At 44.7% G+C, this 23,854-nt stretch overlaps 1 pseudogene; it reads left to right on the plus strand.

Annotated features, from left to right (window-relative positions):
• The window catches only part of LOC135244105 (nuclear factor 1 X-type-like), a 124,831-nt pseudogene that overhangs the window by 38,571 nt on the left and 62,406 nt on the right, over positions 1-23,854 (plus strand).

Here is a 23,854-nt window from a genome sequence, read left to right on the forward strand (position 1 = left end):
CAGAAAGACATTTTCCAAGAAGACACCGAACGCTTGGCGATGTCTGTGGGTCGTAGACTCGATGCAGTTATTTCATTTAAGGGCTATGCAAGCAAATGACCGACTTTGGTTACTTTGATTTTCTTCTAAGTTCATCTGTTAACTGTGCTCACCTGAAAAGGGGGGGAGACTGTAAAATGGTAGAACATACGCGCATGTAAACACCGTGAAATAAAGGCTAATTGTCTGTACTTTTGTCTCATATTCAACTTTTGATCTCAAATCCAAAAAAATGCCTTAAGTATACAACAAAAAGAATAAATTCCACTCTACCGTTACCATACTTTAGAAGGGCGCTGTGTAGGCTAGCTAGCAGGAAACATTCCACCAGCTCCACACACACTGCGGGGTGCTCAATGTCAAAGCTATGACGTGGAGAAAGCCATCTCTTCTTCTTACGCATCATTATTTTCACGAGTATAATAAGATTACTGCGCTGTTATTTCAGCTTCTGCGTTGTTTTACATTTGAAAATCCTCATTGTCTGGATGACTTCAAAATGCCCTCAAGGTAGTATTCGAATTCATCCCTGTTTTTTTTTTTTTTTTTTTTTTCTACAGTCAGTGCCAGGGTGGGATTAGATATTAGATCGCACACGGCGCTGTCATCGTAGTGTGGGGGGGTCTGGTGGGGGTCTGGGGGGGGTCTGACGCGTGCTCAAAGGTGCGGTCGCCGCTAAGCCCCAAATGGGTCTCGACGATCGCTCAGACTTCACAGCAGTTCCAGCTGAACGCACTGAGGCATAAAGATAACGCCCGAGAGCTTTTAGAGATAACGGCCAAGAGCTTTTAAAGATAACGCCCGAGGGCTTTGCTGTGGGTCCGGCCCAAACCCTCAGCTCTCTTTAGACCTCTGCAGTTTGATTGTTTCTCCTTTGCTGCCCTCACCTGAAACAGAAGATCAAAGAAATGTGGTTAACTTTTATTTATTTTTTATTTATTTTTCTGTCGTTAACAGCCGTGTACTTTTGCAGTGTGACGTTGGAGGAAAAAAAGGAGACAGTATAAACAAACTGTGGCATCACCGGCAATTAATTTTAATCTGAACAGGAGGGGGTGGGGAGGGGCGGGGGGGTGGGGCGGCGTTTTAACCAAGGTTGCGGTCATTACTGTGTCAGTTAAGTCAATTCAGGAACTGAACTGAAACGCTATTCGTGAAAAATTTTTAAATGGGCGTGATGTTCTGCGGAGGTTCAGCTAGGTGGCGCGTGGGCAGGCACCGCACCCGTTTCTCTGCCAGGCTCTCAGGGCTGGGTACGCAGCGTCGTTTGGTGCAGGAACGGGCCTGTTGTACCGCGGTTGGCCATCGGCACAGTCCCTGGAGAGGGTGGTGGGTGGCTAGGCCGCCAGATTTCAAAAAAATAAAAAATAAATAAAAGAAACGTTATTTCTCATCGCCCGTGAGAGACTGCGTTCGGCGCGTTTGAAACGGTCTCGTTGAGGTCATCGGCTGATTTCACCATCGTGCGTACGTCCGTAAGCGAGCGGAACGATGTGGAGAGGTGAAAGTTAACGTATAATGGAACAGATAAAAAGTTTAGGTGCAACACGTTAGATTTCTATAGCTGAAGTGTATGCTTTAATTGTACATTGCTCCCTGAAAAATAAACTAAAGAAAGAATATAAAGAAAGATAGCTGGCACTTTAATTCCTGGTGTGTGTCTGTGTGTGTGTTTTTTAAATAGAGGTTTGAGTGTGAACGTGTATATTTTTGAGTATGTGCATGTGTGTATGTGTGAGTGTGCGCAAGTGTGTGTGTCTCTCTGTGTGTGTATGCGTGTGTGAGAGTAAGTGTCTGTGTGTGTGTGTGTGTGTATGCGTGTGTGAGAGTAAGTGTGCGTGTGTGCGTGTGTGTGTGTGTGTGTGTGTGTGTATGCGTGTGTGAGAGTAAGTGTGCGTGTGTGTGTGTGTGTGTGCGTGTGTGAGAGTAAGTGTGTGTGTGTGTGTGTGTGTGTGTGTGTGTGTGTGTGCGTGTGTGAGAGTAAGTGTGTGCATGTGTGTGTGACTCGGCCAACTCTGGTGTCTCGTTTACCTTGTACAGACCATCACCACAAATTGCTTGCAGGTTTTCACACATGGTAACATGCCAGTTTGTAAACCAAGGTAATTACCAGCAAATCAGCCTCACACTTCCAAAGCTATCCTTTCTTTCTTTGTTTGAACAGAGTGTGAAATGCTGTTTATTGTTTGGACCCCTATTTTTTATTTATTTATTTTTTGCTCAGGGCTTAGTCATAAACTATAGTAATGATGCTGATTAGAATGGATGCTTGCAATGCTAGTTCAAAGCCATCTCTAGCCAGAGTTAATCATAGCAGTGGCTGGAGAGAGTTTTATTTCCCAGGAGTCAGTGTTTCTTTCTCAGTGGAAAAATCCTTGAGTAAAATCACACTGTGGTGCGATCTCCCCATCACCAGAGAAGGAGGACCTGGCCTGAGTCAGCTCAGTAGTGTTGCAAGACATACGCTTCCAAGAACCTACAACTAATCTGAGATTAGTTAGCCTAGCTGCTACAGCTAATCTGAGATTAGTTAGCCTAACTCCTACAGCTAATCTGAGATCAGTTTTCCTAGTCCCTACAGCAAATTTGAGATCAGTTAGCCTAGCCACTACAGCTAATCTGAGATCAGTTTTCCTAGTCCCTACAGCAAATCTGAGATCAGTTAGCCTAGTCCCTACAGCTAATCTGAGATCAGTTTTCCTAGTCCCTACAGCAAATTTGAGATCAGTTAGCCTAGCCACTACAGATAATCTGAGATCAGTTTTCCTAGTCTCTACAGCAAATTTGAGATCAGTTTGCCTAGCCGCTAATCTGAAATGTTTTTGCTGCTGCTCATAACCACATAATATTATTTATGCCATTTGCGATGGGTGTAGTTCCTACACCATTTTAAAACAAACACACATACTGCATGTGCATGCATGGATAGATGGTCTGGTAAAAATACAATTCTGCGTCTGCATTGATGCAGAGTGAAATGTCCAGTGTTGATTCAGCTCTAACAAAGTACATATGAACCATTTCACTGTGTGTTCAGCCTATCTGAAGGATGTGTTCTTGATGCAGTGCTCCATCGTTCAAAATGCCTTACCGGGGTTATTTTCACCTTTAGGATGAGCCGACAGATTAGAAGATAGAAAAAATACATGTGTTAAAGGGAGAGTTGTGATGCCAGCGCGGAGTTGGTCATTCTTAATGGTCTTAATGGTTACTGGCACCGCCGTCAGAAGAAAGGACTAGGCGAACGAAATCTTTTGAGAGAATATCTAGAAGGCTCATTATGACCTGTGCTTTGCGCCTGGGCGGTGTGGATTCAGCGCCGTTACGCAAAGCTACCCACCGCCGCCCGCCCGGACACCAATAATTAATTTCTTACTTGTTCCGGTTTGCCTTTTTGTCTACTTATTGCTCGTATGCGCGTGTTTGGTTCGTATTTGGTGGCGCGTTTACAGGGGAAAGGGCATACAAATTGGCATACTGTGTGTTGGCATACTGGCATGCACGCACGCCCGGGTTCCTTACCCTCCGGCCGTGCGTTGGGCATACGAGTCTCGTGCCCCCTTTTCACGCCCGTCTCTCGCAATTCTTGGAACGACGGCTCTAGTCCAGCCCGCGTGGAGCCGCCACTGCTTGCGAGGTCCCGAGTTTCTGTTGCTCAGCAGCCCCAGGGTACACAACTGGGAGGTTCTGAGGACCACGCGACGACTGTACCGGCAAAACCTGCGACTTTCTAATTATGTGTCAGATTTGAAGAAGGCGGGCTTTGTTTTCTTTTGTTTATAAAAAAAAAAGCAAGCTGTCACGTGTCGCGCAGCACGGTTGATCCTATCTTCCGCTCACAAAGGACTCGGAAGGGAATTATAGTTGTATTTTATAGGTACACAGGAAAACACGTTTTATACTGTTTATGTAAAGAATGCTATCAATTTTACCGACAACACTAACGATATCCTTTATAATCGTCCGCGTAAAAATCTATCAAATTTGGACCACACTTCTAATAACGAAATGAAAGAATTTTTTCACCGCTGAACGGAAAACGAAATGGATCATTTGAAAGTTTAAGATTAAAAAGTCCCAAAATCTTTCATTTTTCTTTTAGCACACTATTGCTGGTTTTTGTTTTGAACGAATCTCTCTATATACGTCATTATAATCTCATGATTTAATTGAAATTATTATGCCAAAATGTGAGAATGTGGAGATCACAACGTGATTAAATAGATCTTTCAGTGTTGTTGAGTGTCTCTAACGTCTCTATTTTGTCTTTCCGTTTGGCAAATTTTCAGTTTTGGAAGTTTTTTAAAATTCGTTTTTCCTTAAAATATATTACATTTCTAGCTGGATTTAAATGTATTTAGCCAGTAGCCTACTTCGTAGTCGATTAATGTAAAGTGTGCAATTACAGGACGCTTTAGGCGCAACCAAGTTCTCTTTTTTATTGTAGGGCCTCTTTAAAGTATATCCACATTTGCGCTTTGATTTGAATACGTTGGATGGAAAAATTAATCCGTTCAGAATGAACAGATTTATTTTCTAAACCTGGGTATATCGATTCTTGCCTTAATCTAAATCCCTGTCGAATCAAGGCTGCTATCTAGAGTGTGTGGAACAATGTGTGACTCATCGCCAAATGGTTGTAAGTCCGTGGGCTTTGGAAATGCTTGAGTTCCAGGAAAATTCGTCTGGTTTTTATCAATGGGCGACCGCAGTAAATTGCACAACTCTCCACTTATATCGCTTTAGTGCAATCTTTTCAAGGTTTATTTTGTTTTATTTTATTTTTATCCCCATCGTGAATTCTATTCACCAAACCACCCTTGCCGGTAATTAACGCTGACATGCTAGACCGTCTGAGAGACCTCACTGTTACGTTTTTCTTTCACCAATAGTTGAATTATTAAACGGAATCATGGTGACTGCGGACACGAAAGACAATGATATCCTTTTGGCTCTCGAAATTAATGGAGAGGACGAAGCAGTGTTCTCCCACTTTGTGTAAAACGCCTACCACACAAATAATGCATTAACTCACAGCCTGTTTTTTTAATTATTATTTTCGTTCCTTTATCATTTTCATTATCATTTTTTTACACCAGGTAGGTAGGCTACTCGAATGTAAAGAACATTTTGTGTTGTTTAAATGTGAAAGATAACCAAATTACCTTTCCCTTAGCCGCCCTCGATACTTTACTTTTCGCTGACACTCGAATATCACTTGGCTTTGTCCTAACTTTGAATAAATACACCAATCACATTTTTTTTCGTTTCTAACGCTGTTATTTATTTTCCCGATAATCATAATATGACAATAACATTTTATTATTAATGTGTAGGCCTACTGTTAATGCGTTATTCGGTCGCTGAAATTACCCAAGCAAGTCTTTCTTTGCGTAAGACACGCATTTCCTGTAATAAAAACCGTTATCGCCTTAATTTTTATTTTTAGAAAAGGGAACTGACGTTAAAAATACATCTGAAAGACTGATTTGAAGACAAAAAACCTGACGTAACACTCAGTTCTGCTCTGTTGCTGTTCGTGGTTCTTACCACGTATTGATGCTGCTTTGATTTTGTAGCAAAAACAACCTCCCTCAACATCGGAACACCGGCACAAGTATGTGTATTTAAATCGACTAAGTATGCATTTGCCATGATAATGTAAGTATATCCTAAATGCCCCAAACCATGTAGGCTATTTCAGACACCCTTCAGACTACTTTTTTATTTTATTTTATGTTTTACAATGTAGGCTATATATCTATAGCAGTAGTCTTAACTTCCATTACATTGGGTTCATTTCGAAAAGAGGACTTAACCGTAAACGTTAACGGCTGAACACGTAAGTTTAAAAATGAAACAACAACAGCAATACAACCTATAGCGGAATCGTTCGCATTTGCCTACAAGCACGCGGTGTCTTTGAATGTGCTGTCCCATTCGTTGATTGGTAGGCTACACCCAAAAGTCAGAGGGTTTTGTTTTTTTTTTTTTTGTTTTTTTTTACCGGTCGTGTTTTTTGACTTGTAGGGCCTAGTCCTTTTCATTGGTGGGCCTATAGGCTACCTTGTCTGCTCTTATATAGGCCTATATCAGTAGGAGTTAGGCCAACTGCCAACGAGTAAGCCTATATGGGCTGTTTTGGGCCTTTTCAGTTTATCCACAATGAAAATGCTAGAGGTTAGCTATAAGCGGGGGAAATATGAATGAGAAATTAGAATTTCGCCTGTGACACATGGTTGTGTAAATTAATAACGGGTAGCTTATTGCGTTTTTTTTTTAAAAAAATGGAGTGGTCTGGGATTTTCATTCAGACAGAAATGGTCTTGTTTGTTTCGCGGTTGATTCAGTGAAATGTCCGTTGTTAATTCAACGTTTGAATTGTTTGTGTCAGTCGAGGAGTGACCACGCGCAGGCTTATGCTGTGAGAGTGCGTACCTGCTTCCGAGGAATGATCACTTTGATTGCTGTGAACTTTAAACCTCTCGGTTAAGTAGCATATCGAATTAATATAGACTCTAATCATTCATTTATTGCTGTATCACGAGTGACGTCTGGTCATGTATTTCCATTGTTGCGCGTTATTTTATAGAGTAGGGAAACATTTCATCACCATTATCAGTGGTCTGAGGACGTGCGCTAAATGTGCTTTACCCTGATGCAATGGTGTCTACACTGACATTGAAAAGTTGAGGACGGGACATGTGTACTTTCCTTTAATGCATTTAATGCATTAGTCGCTTAGTTCAATTTTGTAGGCCTACATTATTTCATCTCATTTTAAGTGCGCGGTGTATATATATGTTTTTTTTTTATAAATGTAATTGTAAAAGTTACGGAGGTCGTATTTAATGAGCAAGCACCATCATAAGCCTGTTATTGTCACTTTACAATAACATAAAGGAAACATGGTACTATTAGTTCTAGCAGTACACACAATACAGTAGCTGTAAACATATCAATTCATATAATGACCAAACTATTTGGATTATCAAAAACAGTTGGACGATCTTCAGATGTTTGATTGCTATTTAATAGCTGACAAAAACAGTCGGTTGTGTCATTTTGCGTTTAAGTAATGAAGTAAAACGAAATCTTTTCATTCCAGAAGGAGATGTTAATTTCACTTAAAAAAATAAAATAAAATAAAAAACTCACCCGCGCGACCGAAGCTCGAACGAACGAATGTGTTTGGTGAATTGTTTCAGCGTAATTACAAGCAAAAAAAGTTGCTTCCTAAAGGGAACACATTTTCGTAGTCGTTATTGAAAGGCAATGTCAAATGCCTTTGCCGGGAATAACATGAGGCGCTGATTCTTAACGAGGAAATAATGTTGGACCGGTTATAATCATATCCATAATTTAAAAATATTTGTTATTGGCGCGCGCTTTCATTCTGAATAGCCTATTTGCTTAAAATAAACAGCTCGTGCTTAATCGCTGCTCTGTTCTGCCCCTCGTTTTAAACCCCTCCCTGAAAGAGTTAATCCGCAGTTGGCAGACTTAACCAGTGGGTTTTAAATGGACGCGTTTAGAATAAGAAGGGCCCCGAAAGGATTCCTTTATGTTTAAGAACGGTAGTTTTTTTAACGGTTTTTTTAAACGTTTTTTCCCACTTCATGAACCAATTGCTGAAATTAGGCTATAGGCTATGTTTATTAAATGAATCGTCCGAGTTGTAACAATTAATAAATACTAAATGTTTAATATGAGCAACCCACTGAAAGCGTGAGTCGTCACGAGTTTTGGCAAATTAAGGAGGCAAGCCCGTTGAAGTAGCCTATTGCTAGCTAGACAAAGAAGCCTTTCGTGGTATTGAAAATGGCTCAGCTACCCCCCCCCCCCCCCCCCCCCCCCCCCGATTATAACGGGATTTTACATAGGCCTAAAAAATAAATTGGTGTCTAATAAAGTGGTTGCAAACTAAGTACAATGCAGCAGAAAGATACTCTCGATATTAAACTCAAGAAATTGATTAAGTGTTATACCTGTGAGTGTGTGTGTGTGTGTGTGTGTGTGTGTGTGTGCGCGCGTTATATTGTTTCAGACAAATCTATCTTCTATCACTATGAAATAAAGGCAGGGGTTAGTTGTGTCTCCCAGTTGGCTGCTTTAACTCTGCCAGGCATTTTCACTGACACCTCTACCTGAAAAACATCGTTCTCATCGGCCACAGGCCCCGTAAGTTTTTTCAGAACTCACAGAGCTCCATCCGAAATGAAATCATCAAATTTAGTTCCCCGGTCATTACAGCCTTCTAGACGATCTATGTTCGCCTAGGCCAGTTGCCATATTCTAGCTCAATTTGAGCATGATATATTTTTTTTATATATATCCTCTTTGTTTTATTAAAATCAGGCTCGAAAGTAGCCTACCAACTAAATCCCGAACAACGTCGACTTGTAAATCCAACAAAAGCCATGCAAACTACAGTGATGCCAAAGAGGCTATTCATAAAGACTGCGATAATATGTTATTTCTAAAGATAATCTGCACTTTATGAATTTATTTTATTTTATTTAAAAAAAACTAATAATTTTTGTCTCACAAGTTAGACAATTACATTGATATTGGAAAGTGCATTCGTTTTTTCATAATACGTTACGTGGATATGGGCTATGATTGTAGGCTACTGCGCATAGCCTAATATTAACTTTATATGCAATTATATTATTTTTTGTTTGAGACGTTCTTTCAACATTTTAGCTACAAAGGTCTTTTATTTTTGAATGCAACTCCTGAGATTAACAGTATTTCCCCCCCCCCACGTCTTTAAATCGCTCTGGAGCGTCTCGAAGTGCCAGTGATGTAAGGTACTGGATACGTGTTGCCTATTTTTAACTGTCCTGTGTGTCAGTTAAAATGAAATGTGGTTTAATTGGACAGAATGTTTCCTTTTCTCGACGTCGTGTATCCGAGTTTCCACACATACAAAAAAAGAAGAAGATTATGGCAGATTAGCCTACCTGTTATTTTAGACTGACACGGCACGGTATGCGAGTCGGCCGAATCCTGGGTGTTTCCTCTCTGTAGTATATTCCGAGTCTCAATATAAATGAAAGGAATGGGCTAAATAACTTTGATCTGAGTTTTCTGTCAGTTTAAGATGTCTTGTAAACTTGGTCTTTCATAGAATTGGTGAGAAAATATTTCAACAGGGTTTAACTTGCCAGGCCGAGGATTGAGAAGAAAGCCATTTATTTGTTTGAATTGGGGGAAAAAGTCATCACTGCAACTTTTGTTACTTTCATTAATTTAAAACCAAATTTGGCCGATGCTGATAAAGTAGGCTCTCGTAAATGGCCCGTACATGAATGCGGTTTGGAGCGCTTGCCAAACTCTTTCCTCTCTCCTCGGTTCGTTCCTTTCCCCCTCCCGTCTCCTGGCAGCCCTATTACTGCATCTATCGCTTTCTCTTAAGTGCTCCGGAAAAAGAAGAAAAAACTCACAAGTTGCCGCAAGTTTTACATTGTCTGGCAGAGAGGTTGGTTGGGCCTGCTTATATAAGTCTTCTTTCCAGATACGTGTGCCTTTTCTGATCAAATCTTGCCCAGTTGTAGTTGAAAGCTCATTTTCAAAAAAAAAAAAAAAAAAATCATTTGCAGTGTTTCGTGGAGGTAAATAGTGTTGTACCATGGAGAGTTAAAGGCGTGATCATATGTTTTTGTTCCTTTCTTGCTTTGAGGTCATAACGGAACGCTGCTCTTCAGTATTAGCCTACTGCGTTTATACAGTAAAATATTGTTACAGTAATGCCTATATTGAGGCGGCATAATTGTAACAGCTGTTATATTTATACAGACGAGGGTTTTTGTTAATTTTTATTTATTTGTGAAAAATTCCCCGCTAAAATTGACTTAGAAAACCATACTTTTAGAGGACAGATGACTGCTTAAAATGATGTGTAATTTTATTTATTCTCAATAGAATAATGCCTTATATCCGAAAATTACTTCCGGAACAGAGTTTTACTGACCTCGATCAAAACATTTTTTTTTTTACATTTGTCGAATTGCTCCGTTCTTTTGGCACTCGATGGAGAACTGGATTGCGCGTGTACACACCTGGAACGGCTACTGCCTGCAACAGCAGTGTAGAAAAAGTTATTGATCGCGTTGCACTTATACCGACTCTCGCACATACGATGCGATTATACATATTTATGTAGCATGTCGGGAAGAAATGTTGATGTTTGATTAGATGTTTTCGATTATAAAACGAGAAGTGTTTGGTATTTTCGGTTGGGTGTTGCTCTGACCCTTGTTCAGATGTGCCTAACACGGTTGGTGCGGAAGGGGAATGTGTATGTCGTCGGCATGTAGATATACAGTAAGGTGAGGCGAGAGGAGAAAGATTAGGATAAAATGCTGTTGAGTTTGCCTCTAGCGAATAGGCTATGGCTGTGTGCGCTGCCGAAGAGGGAAATTTATTGCTCTCTGCAGCAGCATGTTATTTTCTTTCCGTATCATTTTGTTTTAGACTTGCTGAAAAACCTTTGGCAGCTCCTGGAATTTTTTTTTCTTTTTCTTCTTTTTTGTTTTAGGTTTGTTGTGTCCTTACTTTTTAACGTTGCATAGATTTTTATTTTACTTGTTTTTACTGGCAGGCCTATTGTCCGTGCAGGTGTGAACTTCTCGCGAAAACAGTAAAAGGGTGGAAGTGTTTTTAAAACAGATATCTGTTGTTTTCGGTGCGATCTCTTTAATGTGGAAATGGCTTTTCCGAGCTGCATTCCCCCGGTGTTCCTGTTGTCTTACGTTGGGCTGTTATTGTGTTGCCTTTGTGAAAAGTCTCTGCTTTCTGTTGGAAAAGTGCTGCCTCCCCTACACAACAGTTCACTCCTCTCCTAATGGTACTGGTAATGCTAGCGCTAGCTGTACCGGCATGCGTTGTGGTAGTGGTAATGCTATTGGTAATGGTGGCGGCAACCGTTGTGACAATGGTAATCCAAATGCTGGCGCTAACTGTACCAGCAAGGGTTGTGGTAGTGCTGGTGGTAATGCTAATGCTAATAGTAATGGTGTATTTAACAGTCGAGGCAATGACATTCATAATGGTAGCAGCAATGGCAGTGCTAACTGTACTTGCCTGGGTTCCGGTAGTCGTGGTGGTAATGCTAATGTAAAGGTAGCGGTAACAGTTGTGGCAATGGCATTCATAATGGTAGCAGTAATGGTCGTGGTAACCGTGGTACGGCTTGTAGTAATGCTAACGGTAACAGTAATGGTCCTGCTAACTGTAGCAGTGAGGGTGTGGTAATGCTAATGATAGTTAAATCGTCCAGGCTGAATAAGCCCTGCTCTCTTTTTTAAAATAACCCTTTCTGCTTTCTGCCAACTTATTTATTAACAGTCCGAGGGTGATTTGCGGTGGTGGCTTTTCTGAGAGAGTTGTTTTTAATCAATGTTAAAATGAATGACCACATACCTTGTGCGTGAAGCAAACCATTCAAGACGCGTGTGACAAAAAAAAAAAAAAACCGGCCAACAAATTCTTGTTCTGCCAAATGTCCTGGTGTAAAGCAGGGGTGGAATGGATATAACAGAAATGTAGTAAGGGTTCTATCACAACAGATGAAATGGGTTGACAGTTACGACTGTTATCAAAGATGCAATCCACCATTAAATAATTCTTTGCTACGCTATTTTTGGACGTCATTAAAATAAATGTTTCCTGCCTGCTGATCCTGTGAGAGATTTTATATGTGGCACCTGTGAACTGTTACATTTATATTTAGGGTTGAGAGGGCATAGTCTGTGGGATTAGTAAAGAAATATAATATAAAATGTGTTTAGGTAGTACATATGTCAGGCTCATTGGGAAAGAATAAAATCAGTGGAGTGGGCTAGTTTGTGCTTATTTTTAATACTGAACATAAAATTTAAATAATTCAGCTCTGTTCTGTAATAATAATTATAATCATAATAATAATCCGGATCACAAATTGGTAGCATTTGGGTTTGGGTTCTCCTCTGGTGTGTAAAGTGCATCTTTTAATTGGACAGAATGTCAGTAAGGAGATTATTGCAGAAAGAAAATATCACCCAGTCGAAGCTTGAAGCTCCCAACAGAATCACCCTGACCCCCCCCCCCCCCCCGAAAAAAAACCCATATGAGAATCTTTCTTCTCCTTTATTCTGGATCAGAAAGACACCCCGTTCATTTAATCTGGATCAGAAAGACTCCCTGTTCCTTTACTCTGGATCAGAAAGACTCTCTTCTCCCTTAATCTGGATCAGAGAGACTTTCTTCTCCTTTAATCTGGATCAGAAAGACTCTCTTCTCCTTTAATCTGGATCAGAAAGACTCTCTTCTCCTTTAATCTGGATCAGAGAGACTCTCTTCTCCTTTAATCTGGATCAGAAAGACTCTCCTCTTTTTAAATCTGGATCAGAAAGACTCTCTTCTCCTTTAATCTGGATCAGAAAGACTCTCTTCTCCCTTAATCTGGATCAGTAAGACTCCCTGTTCCTTTAATCTGGATCAGAGAGACTCTCTTCTCCCTTAATCTGGATCAGTAAGACTCCCTGTTCCTTTAATCTGGATCAGAGAGACTCTCTTCTCCTTTAATCTGGATCAGAGAGACTCTCTTCTCCTTTAATCTGGATCAGAAAGACTCTCCTCTTTTTAAATCTGGATCAGAAAGACTCTTCTCCTTTAATCTGGATCAGAAAGACTCTCTTCTCCTTTAATCTGGATCAGAAAGGCTCTATCTCTCCTCTTTCTCGAAATTCCATGCTTTGGTGCCTTAATTTCTCCAGCTGCTTGCCTGTTCTTCTCATCAGTGACTTTCAGTGCTATTATTTCCGCAATAGTCTTACTTAAGGTGTCTGTGTATGTGTGTGAATGTCCTGTACTGTACTGTATGTGTGCCTGCAGTGTGCATGTGTGTATATACAGTTAAATAAAAACATTTTGGGACAGTGACACAGTTTTTGTTGCTTGCTTTGGCTGAGTACATCAGCACACTGGATTTGAAATAAAAATAAATAAATATTATGTCAAAGTGCAGACTGTCAGCTTTAATCTGAGGGGTATTTACATCCATATCAGGTTACCCATGTAGGAATTACAGCCCTTTGTGTAGATAGTCCCCCCCCCCCCCCACCATTTTGTAGGAGCTAAAGTAATTGGACAAATTAGCATGATCTGAAATAAAGCCATCATACTTGGTCCTTGTGTACAAGTCATGGGCGTTCAATGACTTCCTGTTGTCTGTGACCCATAGACATCATCAGATGCTGGGCATCTTCCCTGGCGATGCTCTGCCAGGCAGGCCTGTACTGCACCCATCTTCAGTTCCTGTCTGTTCCTCGGGCATTTTTGCTTTCAAGCTTCTCCTTCTGCGAGTGAAGAGCAAAGTGTTTATATACGTACGCGTGTGTGGGTGTGTGCACATATACGAACGGGTGATAAATTAAAGGAAAAACCAACATAAAGTGTCTTAGTAAGGCGTTGGGCCACCACGAACCACCAGAACAGCTTCAGTGCACCTCGGCATAGATGCTGCAAGTCTCTGGAACTCGACTGTCCCAACACGTCGGTCCAAAAGGTGTTTAGTTGGGTTGAGATCTGGTGACTGCGAAGGCCATAGCATATGATTCACATCATTTTCATACACATCAAACCCATTCAGTGACCCCCTGTGTTCTGTGGATGGGGGCATTGTCATCATTGGAAGAGACCACTCCCATCAGGATAGAAATGTTTCATCATAAGATAAAAGTGATCGCTCAGAATAATTTAGCATTGATTTGCAGTGACCCTTCCCTCTAAGGGGACAAGTGGACCCAAACCATGCCAGGAAAATGCCCCCCCACACCACATAACATAGCCACCTGACCCCCTCGCTGTAGGGGTCAAGCTTTCTGGCCTGTACCATTCTCTTGGTGTACGCCACACATGCACACATGGTTTATGCACTGCAGCCCTGCTGTAACATCCCTGTCTATGTAGCTGTCGATGGACTGCTCTCGCTGACCCAGTCTGATCACGTCCTGCATTGACATTCTCAGTCACCTGAGGATGAGTTGCCCTTCTGTTTCTCCTCACACATCGCATTACGGTCATCGACCGTGCACTTTGACCACAGTTTTAGTCCTTATTTACTGATGTCTTTCCCATAGGTCTGAATGCAGGCGTCACTTTAGCCTCTGACGCATATGGGTGTGTGTTTGTGTTTGTGGTGTGTGTTTATATGTGTTTGCATATGTGTATAGGTGTGTGTGTGTGTGCATATGCCTGTGTTTGTGGTTTGTGTTTATGTGTGTATGTGTATGTGTGTGCATGTGCTTGTGTGTTTGTGTGTGCACATGTGTGTATTTGCATGTGTTTGTGTGCGTTTTGATCCAGACGGAGTTGACTCCGCAGTGACTCAGTAGTTTGATCTCAAGGAGAAAGCAAACGGAACCGAAGGGGCCTGATGTTGAGTGAAGGTCCGGTAGGCTGAGGCCGAGGTTCTCCATGTTGTGTGAGAGGTTTTCAGGGAATAATACGCTGGAATAAAGAGATCACAGCACGACCCGCGCCATCAGTTTGCTGACGGCTCTGGCATTCTGCAGGCCTTTATTGGAGCATGGTTTCAGGGTAGTATTTTACCGGCTGCATGGATAAACAGCGGTCATGACTGATTTTTTAAAAAAAACCGGAGGTGAAAATAGCTACCTGTAAGGAAATAGTTTCTGGTACTGTGGGGTGAGTCTAGTCAGCATCTTTACGTATATAAAAAACACTACTGCGAAGGATTAACCGTCCGGCCTGCGAAACAGCGGACATTTTCACAGATTATACACCGTGTGTATTATGACTGCGGGTGTGCACGCGCCGATGATGTGTGTGTAGCAAGGAACTGGGCGATCCAATCAAACCTGTTGTGGGTGTGTTTAAACAACGTGCTCTGTGTGGTTTTTTTTTTTTTCTTTTTGTGCTTTGCATACTGTACGTGCATGTGGGAATTATTGTGCATGCACGTGTGTGTGTGTGGGTGGGTGTGTGTGCATGTGGTGGGAGGTATGTATGAGCATGAATAATTGTGTGGAGGGAGACTGTTCGTATTTTCATGTGTGTGTATTTGTATATATGACGGTGTGCATGTTTGACTGTGACTGTGTAACTGTGTTTATATTTTATATGTGTGAGTGAATGTTGTGTGTGTGTGTGTGTGTGTGTGAGTGTGAGTGCCTATGTGGCCACATGTACCTGTTTTTATGTATACATGATTGTGTGCCTGTGGAAATGTGTGTGATCGTGTGTGCATGTGAGTGAGTGAGTGTGTGTGTGTGTGTGTGATCGTGTGTGCATGTGAGTGAACTGGATGATTCTTTGTTTTTTTGTCGTCTTTCGGCAGTGTACCCCTCTCGTAAGGTCTGGTAGATTCAGTCAAAGCAGTCTAACTTTGGCCAGTGAAGTGGAAGAGTAGCAGGTGCTAAATAAAGACAGGTCTTTTATGAGCCCTTTTAACTGCCAGTGTAAAGATTCAGAAGAAAGAAAGCAGCCATTGTTTTTGCCAACTCCAAAAATGTAAGATTGAAGAAAACCAAACTCCCGTACCAGTCAAACAAGGTGAATCTTTGTGCATTAAAAATGAGGGACTTGTCTTTTGATTGCTGTAACAGTTGTACCAATGAGAGACACTTTCATTTGAACTATAGGTCTTAAAGCTGTTTATTGCGTGTGTGCGTGTGCGTGCGTGCATGTGAGTGCACGTGCGCATGTGCGTATGTGTGCACTTGTGTGTGTGTGCACGCGTGCACGCGTATATATGTGTGTGTGTGTGTGTGTGTGTGTGTGTGTGTGTGTGCACGCGTGCACGCGTATACATGTGTGTGTGTGTGTGTGTTGTAGAATAGCTGGTCCTACAGTGATGTATTTGGGGTCTGCCCCCCCCCCCCCACCCTCTTTGTCAGTGTGCTGAGTGTGCTAGCAGCAGCTGGTTTGAGGGTCTGGTGGGATTTCGGGACTGTGTTCTCATGCCACGCAGTGCCAAGTGGGTGTAACGGGAGCCCCCGAGCGGGGGGAGGGGTGGGGGGGCGGACTGGGAATGCGTGGCGGTTAAATGGAGGCGATGGCGGCTGCGCTCAGGACGAGGACGATTGCGGGGGGGGGGGGGGGGTTTTGGCGATGGGCGTACGTGAAAAATTAGTACCCTTTGGACCTTGCCCGCTTGCGAGATAGGAACTTGTAGATTTGGCAGATTGTGTGCCGTCGGACCAACTGCACACCGTCTCTCTCTCTCTCTCTCTCTCTCATACTCCACACCTCGCTCGCCACCCCCTACCGCCGCCCACCCCCCCCCCCACCGCCACCCCCCCCCCACGCCCCCCACCCCCACCCCCGCCTCTCATTTCCCTCCTCTTTTATCTCTCCCAGAGAAGGCATTGGCTGAGCTGCGGGCGCCTCGGTGCCAAATAGGTGGGCCCTGCCGCACTTGGCAGGGACTCAGGCGATGGTTAGGGAGAGCGCGCGGCGCGGAGGAGGACGGACGAGAGCGAGAGCGAGTCGGAGAGAAAGAGAGGAAAAAAAGAAGCCGCACTCGGGCTTGCCAGCGGTCGCACGCGGTCTTCCAACGTCGATTCAGTTCTCTCCTCTTTTTTTTTCTGTTTTTTGGGCCGTGCGGCTCACCCCCCCATCCGTCCGTCCGTATTTCTCTCTCTCTCTCTCTCTCTCTCTCTCTCTCTCTCACCCTCCCTGTGTCTTGTGCAGGGCCCCCAGATCTGAGCAAATAGCAGTGCCATTTGCCTGCTTTGCCAAGGATTTTTTTTTTGTCTTTATTTAGAGTTTTTTTTTTCGTTTTGGAAAGCGCGTACAAAACGTGTTTATTTTAAGTAATTCGATTCCTTTTTTTTCTTAATCGAAGTTTTTTTTTTTTTTTTTTTTGAACAGGCACCCTGTGTGTCCTTTCAGCTTTTTCTTTTCCTAATTTTTGTCTTCCTGTTTTTGGCACCACCAGCGATCTTATTGCTGGTGCCAGTGCAGAACCCCCCCCCACCCCACCACCCCCCCACTTTGACAATCTTTTTTTAACTTACCTTTTTCCTTTTTTTTCCTCCTCTTTCTTGACGCTTTTTTTGTTGTTTTCCTCTGTATTTTCTATCCAGCTTTAACAACACTTTTTTATGGGACACAAAAAAAACTTGTGCAGGATACAATTTTCTATTTTTTATTTTAATTTTAATTTTATTTTTACAATCGACGTGCTCAGTTTATGATGAAAGTGCGAAATGGTAACTACCCGGCTCAGTTTGTATCTCTCGATTCTGACGGTGTGTGTTGTTGTCTTTCGCGGTGTTTGTGTTTATTGTGAGCCAGCTACGGCCGGGGGAAAAGGAGTATATTTGGATAACTGTGTGGGTTTTTGTTTTGTTTTTTTGCGTTGTGGGAAATTTGGTGAGGAAAGGTGCAGTGTGTGTGGTGCGCCTTGTCAGATCGTCTTTGTTATTTTGGGTTTTGGCATCGGTGCCGAGCCGTGAGTAGTTTTAGCCAGCGTGGGACGGCGAAGTGGCTCTTCACTGCTGTGTTTGACACCCTTGGCCCGAAGCTGATCGGAATTCATTTATTAGTTTTGTCATAATTAAATTTGTGTTTAAAAAAAAAAATTCAGCGGTTTGAGGTGTCCTAAACCTTTGTGGCACCAGGGGCTGATGATGCGTTTAAAAGAAAAAAAAAACAAAAAAAACATAAAACGTAAAACAAACGTTTTTCTTGGTTTGCTTGTCCTGGGAAATGTGAATCATCACTTTGTGCTCGTTTTTTGTTTCTCAAATATTCTTTTTACAAATTTTATGCAAATTATTATGAAAGGAAAGGCAGCGGCTTCATCTCACATTTCAGCCTCAGTATTTCAAACATTTAACTGAATTGTCTTTGAGTTGTTCTTTTTATTAAGTCTTTACAATTAATCGGCAAATATCTCCATTCCTATATCTTGAATTGTGTGCTGTTAAAAACTGAAAAAATTAATCAGCCAAAGTGTGTAAATATTTACATTTAACGATTACCTAGTCCATTGTCTTCCTGGACTGCTTTTTTTGTTTTGGTTACAGGAAGGAAGATTTTCTCCATTCACCCATTTTTTTTTTTTTTTTTACTGATGATCTTCTTCTCTCTGCCCCCCCCCACCGCAGGATGAGTTCCATCCGTTCATCGAGGCTCTCCTCCCGCACGTGCGCGCCTTCGCCTACACCTGGTTCAACCTGCAGGCGCGCAAGCGCAAGTACTTCAAGAAGCACGAGAAGAGGATGACGAAGGACGAGGAGCGCGCGGTGAAGGACGAGCTGCTGGGCGAGAAGGCCGAGATCAAGCAGAAGTGGGCGTCCCGCCTGCTGGCCAAGCTGCGCAAGGACATCCGGCCCGAGTGCCGCGAGGACTTCGTGCTGACCATCACGGGCAAGAAGGCGCCCTGCTGCGTGCTCTCCAACCCCGACCAGAAGGGCAAGATCCGCCGCATCGACTGCCTGCGGCAGGCCGACAAGGTGTGGCGGCTGGACCTGGTGATGGTCATCCTGTTCAAGGGCAGCCCGCTGGAGAGCACGGACGGCGAGCGGCTGTACAAGTCGCCGCAGTGCTCCAACCACGGCCTCTGCGTCCAGCCCCACCACATCAGCGTCTCTGTCAAGGAGCTGGACCTGTACCTGGCCTACTTCATCCACTCGCCAGGTCAGTGCCCGCTAAATGTAAAGGGAGCGGGTGGGGGTGGGGGGCGCGCTTCAGTCTGTGGGGTACTGGCTGATTTACCTTTTTGCATTTTGCTTTCAAGTCTTTATGTTTTGTTTTGGTTTTTTTACATTTAATTCCTTTTTTTTTTACCCCAAAAACTTTTTTTTTTAAATGAAGGCAAAAATTTGCTGTGTGTGAGTGCGTTTGTGCGCACATATCTGAGCGCACGTTTGTGTGCAGTTGCTTGTGAGCGTGCATGTGTGCGCACGTGTTTGTGTGAGCACGTTTGTGTGCACGTGCGTGAGCCTGCGTGTGTGAGCGCATCTGTGAGCGTGCGTGCGTGAGTGTGTTTGTGAGCGTGCGTGTGTGAGAACGTATGAGAGCGTGCTTGTGTGAGTATGTTTGTGAGCGTGCGTGTGTGAGCGTGCGTGTGTGAGCGTGCATGTGTGAGCGTGTGTGAGTGTGTACGCATATGCGTGTGTGAGTGTGTGAGTGTGAGTGTACGCGTATGCGTGTGTGAGTGTGTGTACGCGTATGCGTGCGTGTGTGAGTGTGTGTACGCGTGTGTGAGTGTGTACGCATATGCGCGTGTGAGTGAGTGTGTGTACACGTATGCGTGCGTGTGTGAGTGTGTGTACGCGTATGCGTGCGTGTGTGAGTGTGTGTACGCGTGTGTAGTGTGTGTACGCATATGCGTGGTGAGTGAGTGTGTGTACACGTATGCGTGCGTGTGTGAGTGTGTGTACGCGTATGCGTGCGTGTGTGAGTGTGTGTGAGTGTGTGTACGCGTGTGCGTGTGTGCGCGTGCGTGTGTGAGTGTGTGTACGCGTGTGTGAGTGTGTGTATGCGTACGTGTGTGTGAGTGTGTGTATGCGTACGCGTGTGTGTATGTACGTACGTGTGTGTTCGTGTGTGTACGCGTGTGTGTGTGAGTGTGTGTACGCGTGTGTGTGTGTGAGTGTGTGTACGCGTGTGTGTGTGAGTGTGTGTACGCTGTGTGTGTGTGTGAGTGTGTGTACGCGTGTGTGTGTTGTGTGTGAGTGTGTGTACGCGTGTGTGTGTGTGTGAGTGTGTGAGTGTGTGGTGTGGTTGTACGCGTTTGAGTGTGTGTGTGTGTGTGTGTGTGTGTTGGTGTGAGTGTGTGAGTGTGTGTACGCGTGCGTGTGTGTGTGGTGTGTGTGTGTGTGTGAGTGTGTGTACGCGTGGTGTGTGTAGGTGTGTGAGTGTGTGGTGGTGTGGTACGCGTGGTGTGGTGTGTGTGTGTGTGTGTGTGAGTGTGTGAGTGTGTGAGTGTGTGTACGCGTGCGTGTGTGTGTGTGTGTGTGTGTGTGTGTGAGTGTGTGAGTGTGTGTACGCGTGCGTGTGTGTGTGTGTGTGTGTGTGTGTGTGTGAGTGTGTGAGTGTGTGTACGGGTGTGTGGTGTGTGTGTGTGTGGTGTGTGTGTGAGTGTGTGAGTGTGTGAGTGTTGTGTACGCGTGGTGTGTGTGTGTGTGTGTGTGTGTGTGTGTGAGTGTGTGAGTGTGTGTACGCGTTGGTGTGTGTGTGAGTGTGTGAGTGTGTGTAGGTGTGTGTGTGTGTGTGTGAGTGTGTGTACGTGTGTGAGTGTGTGTGAGTGCGTGAGTGTGTGTGAGTGCGTGTGTGAGTGTGAGTGCGTGAGTGTGTGTGAGTGCGTGTGTGAGTGTGAGTGCGTGTGTGAGTGTGTGTACGTGTACGCGTGCGCACTGTGCTCCAGGGCGGCGGCTCGCCCGGTGCTGGACAGCAGGACGGGTCGCTGGCCCGGGACCAGGTCCTCTGAGCGGCGAGCGGCGCGTTTCTCCGGGTTTCTGCGTCTCTGCCCGCGTGTGGCCTGGCGCCGCCGCCGCGCACTTTTAAAAGCGTTCCCGCGCCCGCCGAGCTGCGAGACGTATGAGTCACCGCGGCCTCGTCCCCCCGCCACCGCCGGACTAATGCGCGTTTTTATTTCCGTTTTTTAAGCATTTGTACTTCACTCAGGTAAATACAATAATGTTTGTGTTCTTCACTTTTTTTTCCCCCAGAATTACAAAATAATTATTACTAGAGGAAAAAAATATAACGACGGATCCTTTAGCCAATGTTCTGCTTAGGCACCTATCTTTTTAAGCCGTTTATTTTTAAAAATATATCACAGCATCCACAAATTGGCTCTTTAATTTTTCACCAGTGTCCTAGTTACAATTCTGAACTGCAGATTTAAATATTCAGTTGCACGAACGTGTGGTAGCCTGTGTTTGCACTAAGAGACAGTGGTAAGCCGTAACTGTTCTGATCTGTTCTGTGTCGAGAATAAATGTGGATTAAAAATATTTTGTTTCATGTTGCCGAACATTTGAATTTTTGGTTTTATTGATGGAATGTTCATACAGTTGTGCTGGTTAGTTGCCAGTTGGTGGTAGCGATTAGCTTTGGTGAAAGTGCCTGAACGTTTGGCATAAAAGTGTTTGCTTTTAACAGTATTTATTTGAGTGCATTCATGTGTATATATATATATATATATATATATATGTATATATATATATATATACACCATGCATGCATTGGCAGTTTCAAGTTAAACCTGTATTATATCAGCTCAGTGCTCCTTTAGCACAGCATAGCACAGCTCAGTGCTCCTTTAGCACAGCATAGCACAGCTCAGTGCTCCTTTAGCACAGCATAGCACAGCTCAGTGCTCCTTTAGCACAGCATAGCACAGCTCAGTGCTCCTTTAGCACAGCATAGCACAGCTCAGTGCTCCTTTAGCACAGCATAGCACAGCTCAGTGCTCCTTTAGCACAGCATAGCACAGCTCAGTGCTCCTTTAGCACAGCATAGCACAGCTCAGTGCACCTTTAGCACAGCATAGCACAGCTCAGTGCTCCTTTAGCATAGCATAGCACAGCTCAGTGCTCCTTTAGCACAGCATAGCACAGCTCAGTGCTCCTTTAGCACAGCATAGCACAGCTCAGTGCACCTGGAGCACAGCATAGCACAGCTCAGTGCACCTGGAGCACAGCATAGCGCAGCTCAGTGCTCCTTTAGCACAGCATAGCACAGCTCAGTGCTCCTTTAGCACAGCATACTGTAGCACAGCTCAGTTCACTCTTAACACAGCTCAAGGCAATTTTAGCACAGTTTGGCTGGCCCAGTGTGCTGTGGTTTAGGGCACAGTTTTGCCCAGTGTCCAGGGCAAAGTTTTGCCCAGCGTGGGTAGCGCCGGTGTTCAGTGGTTCAGGGCACAGTTTTGCCCAGCGTGGGTAGTGCGAGTGTGCAGTGGTTCAGGGCACAGTTTTGCCCAGTGTGGTTAGTGCCAGTGTGCTGTGTGGTGCATTATTTGGGCAGCGCAGTGCCCACCCCCCTGTGGGTGGAGCGCAGTGCTCTTTATCAGGGTTGGCTAATCTGCCGTTTGCCAGCGCCTTTATCTGGCTTTACCCACCCCGGTGCCCATCAGCCTCTGCTGCCCCTGGCACTGCCCATATCCACCGTGTCCCAATGCCTTTATCTGGCCTTACCCACCCCGGTGCCCATCAGTGCCTGCTGCCCCTGCTGCTGCCCCTCAGAGCTGGAGGTGCCACGCTGCCCCCCCCCCCCCCGGCCCACTGCTGTTTACATACTCTCCAGCTGCTACTGTACTTACAGTTCAGGCATTCAGCACAAGCTTTCAGCCAAAGCTGCACACTTTTAAGGTTGCTAGAAAACCGCCGCTAGTGCAACAGATAAGTAAAACTACACGTGTGTGTGTGTGTGTGTGTGTGTGTGTGAGTGCGTGTGTGTGAGTGTGTGTGAGTGTGTGTGTGTATATGTGTGTGTGTATGTGTGTGTGTGTGTGTGTGTGTTCATGAATGTATGTGTGCACTGCACGTGTCTCACGTGTGTATTTTTTGTGCGTGTGTGTTTGTGTCTGCATGTGCATACGTATGTTTGTCGGTGTGTTTACATGTGTGTACGTATGTACGTATGTTTGTGTACTTGCGTGTGTTTTCTCGTGTGCGTGTGTGTGTAAGTTCGGCAGGGCTTGTCATCGCTGCTACTATGGGAAGACATCTCGAAGGCCTTCTGAACGTGTCTGAGGGGGCGGAGAGTAGGGCCGGGTCATCTTCATCTCGTCGTTTTCGTCGTAGAAAAGACTGGGAAAAAAAACCAGAGGGCCGTGTTCACGCCGGATCTAACTTTTGGTCGACCCCGCTGCTCTGGTTTTGTGGGGGCAGTGGGGGGGGGGCGGGGGTGTGGAGATTTTGAAATGGTGAATGGCAAGACGTAGGAGAGGAGAGCGAGGAAAAAAGGAGGGAATGAAGAAAGAGACACCTGTCCAGAAAGAGAGCAGGAACATCCCCTCCCCCGCAGGGGTGTTTATGAAAGCGGGGGACGGACGGTGGCCTTGTTTTTGCGAGAGTGAGGTTGCGGTTTAATTTTGGGGGGGGGGGGGGGGGGGCGAGTGAGGCAGCAGCTGCTGTTCTGCACTCAAGACTCCGCTGCCCTCATTGTCATCTTCCTGGTGGAGATAATCTGTAATTAATAATTTCCTGAGCTTCTTACGGTCTGTAATGATATGGCAGGGTCAATGACGTGAGGGCGCTTTTATTTGGTTTTGATTACCTAAAAATAAAAAATAAAAAGAACGACTGGCACAGAGGGGGGGACACACGCACACCCGCAGGGGACACACACACACACACCCGCAGGGGACACACACACACACACCCGCAGGGACACACACACACACACCCGCAGTACACACACACACACACCCACAGGGGACACACACACACACACCCGCAGGGACACACACACACACACCCGCAGGACACACACACCACACCGCAAGTGGCGGAACAGACATCCAGCCTAGAGGAGACACAGCAGGGAACCGAGAGAAGGGAGCAACACGCACTCCCACAGGACACACGCACACACACACCCGCAGGGGACACACACACACACCCGCAGGGGACACACACACACACACCCACAGGACACACGCACACACACACCCGCAGGGGACACACACACACACCCGCAGGACACACACACACACACCCGCAGGGGACACACACACACACACCCGCAGGGGACACACACACACACACCCGCAGGGGGGACACCGACACACACCCGCAGACACGCGCACAGTTGCGTGCACGCGGCGAAAAAGATGGCGGTAGTG

The sequence above is a fragment of the Anguilla rostrata genome, chromosome 17 (genome assembly GCF_018555375.3).
Source record: "Anguilla rostrata isolate EN2019 chromosome 17, ASM1855537v3, whole genome shotgun sequence".
Lineage (NCBI taxonomy): Eukaryota > Metazoa > Chordata > Actinopteri > Anguilliformes > Anguillidae > Anguilla > Anguilla rostrata.